This window comes from Spinacia oleracea, chromosome 3 (assembly GCF_020520425.1).
Source record: "Spinacia oleracea cultivar Varoflay chromosome 3, BTI_SOV_V1, whole genome shotgun sequence".
Classification (NCBI taxonomy): Eukaryota; Viridiplantae; Streptophyta; class Magnoliopsida; order Caryophyllales; family Amaranthaceae; genus Spinacia; species Spinacia oleracea.
The window spans coordinates 127,081,145-127,090,908 of record NC_079489.1 but is presented as its reverse complement, the minus strand read 5'-3'; the positions used below and the strand labels follow the sequence as shown (position 1 = coordinate 127,090,908).

The following is a 9,764-nucleotide window of genomic DNA, read 5'->3' as shown; positions in this document are numbered from 1 at the left end:
TGCTTACCTGGTTGTTGCACTAGTAGAAAAAACCCTTATTGCAGCGGGCTTTTAGACCCCTGTTGCAGCGTACATCGTATGCTGCAACTGGGGGGCCTGCAACAAGTCTGAACTTGTTGCAGCGTACATGTTCGCTGCAAAAAGTGATTTGTTGCAGCGGGCTTTTAGATGTACGCTGCAACAAGTGCCAAAAAATTGGCAAAATTTTGGACTTGTTGCAGCGTACATATAAAAGCCCGCTGCAACAGACCCAACTTTTTGCAGCGTACATTTATTTGTACGCTGCAACAAGTCTGAATTACTCAATTTTTTGCAGCGTACATTTATTTGTACGCTGCAACAAGTCTGAATTTTTGCGAATTTTTTTTCCCTTGTTGCAGCGTACAACATATATGTACGCTGCAAAAAAGCACTTTTGGCGGGAAAATTCTAATTTTGTTTAGGGATACCTAGAGTGCCTTGCACCAAATATAGAAACCTGTCAAAACAATAATAGAATAACGCAACCTGTATAACAAATATAAAAACAACAACTGGAGTTTTGTATATATCCCAAAACCAAAAGTGCACATACCGATACATTTAAATACATTTACGTTCCAATTTCAACGTACGCATACATTTTAACATAAAAGATTGTTCTATAACATCTAAACCAACACGATCAAGCGCCATCAGGTCAATAATAAATACTTGGTGGTAAAAAACTTCGCCCATTGCTCACGAACCACATCAATTTCCTCACTAGCATAAGGCGCAGTCCTCGGAGTATAGACCTTACAAAAACAAAAAATTGATGGAGCATATATTAGATCGATTAAATGCAAATGAAATGTCACATTTTAACATTCAAGCAACTAATGACAATGTATTAATAGTCTATAATACGAATCAATTAGTTACTTAATTACCTCATCTAGCCGGCCTTCATAGTCATGTTGTAACGTGACTATCTCTTAAAATGCAATTTGTATCTTACAAGATTTTACGTGATACTGTTTTGATACCGATATCTATGATGATTTGAGGTCAACCATACAAATAAAAAATAAAAACAACGTTTGTGTTATAAATTATTGCCAACCAAATCACGGTTAGTTTTCAGTTTTTTTTTTGTTTTGAAAGCCATATGATATGATTTGATCATGAACTGAAAAATAGTTATAACTTATAATAATCATGTTGATTTCGAAAATTGACTTTTTGTGATTTTCATATTTTGTTTTTTGGTTTTTCAAAAAATGGAAATCAAGAAACAAAAAACGAAGGGCCAAAGTATCAAAATTCCAAAACCAGATTCACTGAAAACTCTTATTTCAAGCTCGTTCTAGACTTTACAAGTATTTCTGGTAGGCCACATAACATTGTTGGATGTTGACTAGGTGGTTGACTTGGCTTGTTGACTAATTTCTTTGCTCTGAGATGATCTTAATTAACTTGCAGAATCAAATTGTACCATCATATTCTATACACGATCTAACCATACAGTGATACATGTTCTATATTTATTTCCTCTAGATCATTGCTGATGAAAGTGCAGAAGGAATTTGTAAATTCTAACATGTTTTGCCTAAGTGGCTAAGTTTTTGCATATTGTTAAGACAAGGCAAAACTAGTAACTTACCTGCAGAATTTACATGTTTCATCATCGTATGGTAAGAGTTCTCCTTCAGAAACATCCAACTTTGAGCTAATGATCATCAACAGAACTGCAAATACTGCCCAGCTAGTGCCACATGTCTGTGTTGTTCCCATCTCCCCTTTTAGATTGTCAACCTGTCATATATTTTAGTATTGAACCCAAGTTCAAGAAATTAGTTGTTGATCATCTGCCTTTCAGAACCCCCCTCCAAAAACAGGGGTATTTTTTGGCACAAGATCATCTACAAGTACATCTTTTGTCCCACAGACACACATTGATTTTGAAAAGATATAATCTCTGATACTTGGCAACATCGAAGAAAAAATAAGTATTAAACAAATCTAGAATTTAAATGCAACAGTTCATCACAACATCTTTATTCTGCTATAGAGTCCATGTGACTTATATAAATAAACTAGAAACTGAAGAAATTAGATCAAAATGGAAGATCCAGTGCACATAGCCAACAAAATGAAAACTAGCTTAATATTTACCTAAATTTAGTAGAATCAAATATAGCCCCACTCTTATTTGCACGTTCTATAGTGAACTTTTCAACTGCAACCACACAAAAATGTAATCACTCAACAGTAGTTTACAGAAAAAAGGCATCTATAGCAGCAGTCCAGCAAACTAATATGGGGAAAGACCAAGAGTAACTTACCAAGTTGTTCAATAGTGAAAAATTCATTATCTGTACCATCCCCCCAGCCCAATAGTGATAAGTAGTTTACCATTGCCTGTGGCAGATATCCCATCTCTCGTTTGATACATGCAAGAATGGGATTTTAATGACTGTATCAATCCAGACAATATGCTAGCATTATAAAACTATTTTATTCACCACAAACCTGACCCACTGAAGTTGCACCATGACGCTTTGACAGCTTGCTTCGATCAGGTGCAAGAATCAAAGAGACGTGTGCAAAGTTAGGCATAGGATACCCTAGGGCCTGCAAGTACAGCATGAAATTATTCCAATATTCAGTTTCCTCAAAAGTAGGAACAGATACATGGACATCCTGATCAGAGATCAAGAGAAATTAATAAATGACCCATTAAACATTTAAACATCACCTTGTATATTAAAGCTTGCCTCAGACAAGCGTTTATGGGAACCATGATTTCCCTTTATATTATCATTTATCCAACAGTTCATCAAAAAACGGACATACGCCCTAAAACAATAAGCTAATTATATTAGGAAATAGAAAGCAATTTAGAGACATACCAAATCCCCGGCCACCCTGTCCACCTCTTCCTAAACCTCTCCCTTGGCCAAAACCATAAGTATGCGAACTGCATAGTTTACATAACATTCCAATTAGTACATACATATTTTTACTCATGGCTAGACATAAAATAACAACCATAGTACAAATAGAAATAAAGTCTCACTTCTGCCAGTCTAAACCAGAATTTTCAACTAAAGCCTTGATCTTGTTGTCCTCGTCAGCTTTGCTTGCAGAAATCAAATCATGTACTGGATTGCTGGAATGTCCTGGTGTTATCTCAGATTCTCAGGGATAGTATCATGTATACTACTCCCGAATTCATCATCCATTACTGAAGGTCCAAACTGAATAAAATAAAATAAAATAAGTCATTAAATATACATGAGAGGTTGTAAGTCTTGTGACGCATATTTAACCATCTGAGTAGTGGATTCATACATCTAAAAATCTTGAAGAATCGGCAGATGTGTTGTTTCTTTTTGCAGGTTGATCATCCTTAGTTTGATTTTCAACTTTCAGCCTACATAAAAAGAAGAAATTCCAGTTCATCAAACAAAGCCACATCTAAACTAACAGTTCTTCAAAATAATGCAACTCTTTCAGAAAATACAATAGACAGCCTTGAAGAAGGTAATCAATAGTTTTTCTTTGAACACACCAACACTGGTTATCTTAATAAAACAACAACTACTGATGACAACACAATAATTCAAGGTAAAAAAGGACAAGGTTAAAACAATACTTTCGGGAAAAATAATTAGCTCATAGTATTCAAAATCTATAAGAAATACCAACACTAGAATTTCATATAGCAGTGAAATTACCAACAAGATGCCAACAGAGAAGCAAGACTAACCTCTGTGCTTAGGTGCTCCATCTCTATAACTACTAGCACTGTAACTGCTGCGATGGTCTGATGATGATGATTCTCGTCCACCATGAGCGAATTCCACCTGAAAGTATAAAAACACCAATGTAAATGATGCAAGAGTTATCAGACAGAAAAAGAAGCACATGTAGACAAGAAGTAGAAACAAGGTTCCAAGAATACCTACCCGCAAAGGATGTCCATCAAAATCATAACCATTTCGACCGTGCACAACATCTTTAGCATCTCATTCATCTTCAAACTGTAAAAGATGGTTAAGAATCAACAATAACAGTCCGACAAATTAGAGAAATAACACAATATTAAACATGTCCAATAAATAACACAATTTGGGCCAATGAACAAACCCTAAAAACAAATTGAACAACGAATTGAAAAAACCCTAAAAACAAATTGAACAAACGAATTGAACCCTAAAAACGAATTGAACAAACCCTAAAAAAGAATTGAAAAAACGCACAAAACCCTAAAAGCGAATTGAACAAACCCTAATTCTTAAAACGAAAATCAGATAAACGAATTGAGCAAACTTAAAAGAGGGGACAGGGAAGATTACTAGCCGCGGCGAAGAGGTTGACGGAAAATAGGACGCGAGCAACTTTCTTTCTTGAAACCACCGGCGCGAGCAAGCTAAGTTTTTCCTTGGAACCACCGGCCGAGCAAGCTAATAGGTGGCGACTAGCGAGGAGGCCAGAACCACCGACGAAGAAGCTAGATTGACGATGAAGGGAAAGGTTTTTTTTTTGAGGGGACTTCGCAGGGAAAGTTAAGGGAGAAGAAGGGAGTTGAGCGCGAGAGATGCTTAATTTGTTTTGAATTAGTTATTCAACGAATATTGCAGCAAAATTTGTTTTTACCCGGGTTATTGCAGGGGGCTTTAAAATGTACGCTGCAACAAAAACGAGCTATTGCAGGGGGCTTTTAAAATGTACGCTGCAATAAACTTTTTCGCAGGGAACAATTAAATTGTACGCTGCAACAACCCTTTAAAGGGTTTGACCCGCGTTGACCGACTGGTTGTTGAAGCGTATTAATACATGTACGCTGCAACAAGGGGGCTACAACAGGGGTTTTTTCTACTAGTGTTGATTTTATTAACAACTTATCTAGTGATCAATTTCTTAATGCAGTGAAATAAATAAATAAATAACATGAAATGTTTAGTACCTCGGTTGAGCAGCTTTTGAAGCAGTTAAATTTTCAACTATAGGTAACTTCGGTTTTGAAGTGTTTCCAGCCATTTACATGTACACTGTTAAAAGAAATATCAAAATGATCAATAAAATGGAAATGAGTAAGCATAGTAGTTGATTTAGAAATGAGCAAAATGGAATCAAATGAGTAGGCATAGTAGTTGATTCAGAAATGAGCAAAATGGAAGCAAATAAGTAATTATTTATTTGCTCATTTTTAATAAATGAGCAAATGTTTAAAATCCGAAACTATAATTTTTACTCATTTACAAACAATGAGCAAATGTTTCAATTCAAACATTAATATTTGCTCATTTTAAAAAAATGAGCAAAAATTTAGATCTGATACTTAATATTTTCCATTAGAAACAAATGAGCAAATATTTCAAATCGAAAGTATAATATTTGCTCATTTACAAAAAATGAGAAAATATTAAGAATCGAAACTATAACATTGTCAACAAGTTTTCCAAACCAAATAATGAGCAAGTTTTCAAGACCAACAAATGAGCAAGTTTTCAGGACAAAATGAAAATTGCTCATTTCCACAAATGAGCACGTTTTCAAACCAAATTAATGAGGAAAAAATCAAATAATGACCTAACGAAACTAGTTCAAGAAAAATTCAAACTAATAAAGACATAATTCAAGACAAATATCAAACAAATAAATCAAAAAAATAACGATGTTATATAAACGAATCTAAATGCATGTAAAAAGGCAAGGAAGGAGACAAGTTCAGATACAAAGACATTGACAAACACATCTATAATTAGATTGGAAAACCTAATTCGTAATCAATCAAAAATACGAATTTAAAAAATTAAACAAACAAAAAAACACTGATAAAAACCTAATTCGTAAAAATCAATCAAAAATAACAACAAAATAACATAAAACCGAGTAAAATGAACTTACAACACCACCGAATTTCTAGATTAATGAAGGAATTGGATCTTCAAACATTGAGAGTAGAGAAATAAACACGAGAGAAGAGGAAAAATGGCGAAAATGCGAGAAAGATCGCGAGAGGAGAGAGATCGCAGGAGAGAGAGAAAATTGAAAGAAGAGAGAGAATGAATTTTAAAAAATGGAGGTTGGGGAGGGGTGGTCATTCAGCGTGGGTAAATGACCAATTTACCCTTAAAAGTTTCATTTGGTCGGGTGAATCGTGGTACGTTGGATTGATCTGATTCGATATATATATATATATATATATATATATATATATATATATATATATATATATATATATATATATATATATATATATATATATATATATATATATAGAGAGAGATTTACACTCAATTGACAAGGGAGCTTAAAATGAGAAGAATGAGAAGCAATCTCAGTCTCTCGAATCAGATCAATCCAACGTACCACGATTCACCCGACCAAATGAAACTTTGAAGGGTAAATTGGTCATTTATATATATAAAGGAAGTTGGCTACCATTATTGTAAAATGCGGCAAATCTAATATATATAATGGAGGTATATTTGATGAATTATTAGAGAGACACGTAGGATTATTATTGGTTTCGGCCAATGAAAAATAAGATCTCTAATTTATTTTGGAATTAAAAAAATTGATTGTCATGTAGATAATTAATTAGGTATCACGTAGATGCTTTTATTAATTAATGACTAATATATACAACTCCATCCAAAATCAAACACTCTAATAATTAAAAAATAAATCTAAAATAAAATTCAATCCAAAATCAAACACTCTAATAATAAAAAAAAATTCTAAAATGAAATTCAATCCAAAATAAAAATCAAACACTAATCTAATATAACATATAAAATATAGCAATTGGTATATGTATATGAGTTTTACTTTAACTTAACAATTTAATAGAATCAGCGTAGCGCAAAAAGAGGTACATTTGTTGAATTATTAGAGCGCCACGTAGGAAATCTAATGTTTTCGGCTAATAATAAATAAGATCTCTAATTTATTTTTGAATTAAAAAAATTTGGTGCCACGTATATAATTAATTAGGTGTCACATAGATATTTTAATTAATTATTAATATATACAACTCCATCCAAAATCAAACGCTCCAATAATTAAAAAAAAATCTAAAATAAAATTCATCCAAAATCAAACACTAAAATTCAATCCAAAATCAAACATTAATCCAATGTTAGAACGCCATGTAGGAAACTTAATGGTTTCGGCTAATGAAATGTGAGATTTCAAAATTATTTATGAATTTAAAAAATTGAGTGCCACGTAGATAAATAATTAGGTTCTACGTAGATATTTTTATCAATTAATTATTAATATTAAGCATATACAATTTAATCCAAAATCAAACACTTTAATAATTAAAAAATGAATCGAAAATTAAATTCAATCCAAAATAAAAAAACTAATCAAATCAAATATAATATATAAAATATAACAGTTGAAATATATAAGAGTTTTATATTAACTTAACAATAATTTAATAGAATCCGTGCTTCGCACGGGCTAAAATCTTGTGCGAAATAAACATGGACAAAAAAATTTGTGGAAAATTTCCACCCAGTTTTGTGATTATCCATAGCCCTAGCCCCCTACCCTCCTTGCGCTCCTAACACTTGAACAGAAATATTTTATTTTATTTTTTTGGAATTTTAAAATCTAATATATATATATATATATATATATATATATATATATATATATATATATATATATATATATATATATATATATATATATATATATATATATATATATATATATATATATATATAATTAGAGCGGGCATATTTACGGAGCTATTAAAGTGCCACATAGAAAATCTAATAGTTTCGACTTTCCACCAATAAAAATAAGATCTCTAATTTATTTTAGAATTAAAAAATGTGTGTGCCACATAGATAAATAACTAGGTGCCACATAGATATTTTAATTAATTAATTATTAATATATGCAACTCCATCCAAAATCAAACACTCTAAAAATTAAAAAATAAATCTAAAATAAAAGTCAATAAAAAATTAAACACTAATATATTTATTTATTTTTAAAAAAACATAAACACGAATCTTTCATATTTACGTTAAAAAAGATAGGAGACATGTAAACTGTTACCGATCTTTTTTTAATATATATTTCCTCCGTCCCTTAATATTCGCACCGTTTTGACTGGACACGCTTGTACATGCACAACTTTGACCACCAATATCTTTAACTACATATTAAAAAAACTTATAAAAATATTAATATTTTGAAAATATATATTAAGATGAAGCCACCAATATATTATATACTAACATTTTTTTTCATATACTAGAAGGAAAATAGGGTCAAAGTAAATTATGTGAATAGTGCAAAAAAATCAAAACGGTGTGAGTATTAAGGGACAGAAGGAGTAGGAGACTTGTAAATATGGCACTCTCTCCGTCTCAAAATTATAGTCATGTTTTCTAAATCGTGTGTTCCAAAATTATAGTCATGTTTCTAATTTTGGCTACTAAGGTCCCACCTTTCTTATGTACTATATTAATTAAAATGTATTGAAAACCCCACCCATGTACTATAATTCCATTTTCCTATGTACTATATTCTTTTTCCCATATACTTTATTCCACTTTTCCATACAACTCAATCATTATTTGTTTTTTTCTACTTTTTCATGTACTCCCTCCGTCTCTTTTTGTTTTTTACGTTTTCCTTTTTGTGTATTTCAAAATGTTCTTTACATTTCCTTTTATATTATCACATAAATGACTTAGTATTCTTTTAAAATTTGTGTCAAATTATTATTTTAACCAATTAAATTCATTGGGTCATTTAATATCTCACACTTTTTCATTGAGACATTAAAATTTTCTCATTTTTCAATATCAGAATTTTGATAAAAGTGAAAACATTATAAATAAACTTAATTTATCTTGTTTAAATAAAAAAAATTGAGGAATCTCGATGCAAATTAATTAATCGTTAAAATGCGTGAAAAATATCAAACGTAAAAAACAAAAAAAGACGGAGGGAGTACTAATATTTCGTTTTTTCTAAAACCTATGTTTTTAGTTAAATGTGAATATAATTATAGGACGGAGGGAGTACCATAAAAATCACCATATAATAAAAAAACTAAGAAAAAAACATCAATACAAAAGACAAAAATTAACCAAATACTCGAGTAGTATGGTGCATTTTAAAAAAAATAGGTGCATTCACTCACGTGAATAATACCAACGGACCCACCGCTTTACTGAAATTATTGTTTTGGTACATCGTACATCCACACGTAAACATTATTATCACATGATTAATTAGTACTCCACAAAAGAAAGAAGCAAAATAGTAATTATTGTTTCAATAATATAGCTTACGTGACCGACAATTTGGTATGGCGGAATAAAATATTAGATGTATTCGGTTGTACTGGGTATCCTCTCACATTTTCTCTTTAGAGCATGTTTATTAAATATCAATTTTTGGTGTTTAATAGAGAGAATTGAATAAAATACAATAAAATAGTTCGAGAGATGAGAGAGAAGGAAGAGAGAGTGTGAAATCATTTAAGAATTGGTGTTTATAAACACTAAATAAAAAACCAATTTCATGCATGGAAAACATGACATGTGACATATGGGGGACAAAAAAATATTGTTTGTGTTTTTTATAAATGCAAAGTTACATTTTAGAGATGGTGTTTTAATTGCAAAGTGATCGACATTTTAGAGATGGTATTTGATAAATGTTGTTGTTTTTTTTTTTTAATAAATGTTGTTAAATATTGTTGGTGTTGCGTTTGGTGTTTGGGGGAGAGAAAATATAAAACATTAGATTTATTG

General features: G+C 31.2%; 1 long non-coding RNA gene across 1 annotated transcript; it reads right to left on the bottom strand.

Moving 5' to 3' along the window:
* Positions 1–519: 519 nt before the first annotated feature.
* LOC130469387 (uncharacterized) lies at positions 520–4,712 on the bottom strand. The gene is made up of 9 exons (XR_008929894.1): positions 3,933–4,712; positions 3,734–3,830; positions 3,316–3,397; positions 3,041–3,221; positions 2,874–2,941; positions 2,307–2,595; positions 2,137–2,200; positions 1,625–1,776; positions 520–776 (listed from the first exon to the last, which is right to left on the bottom strand). It is a non-coding gene; the product is annotated as an uncharacterized lncRNA (long non-coding RNA).
* Positions 4,713–9,764: the final 5,052 nt, after the last annotated feature.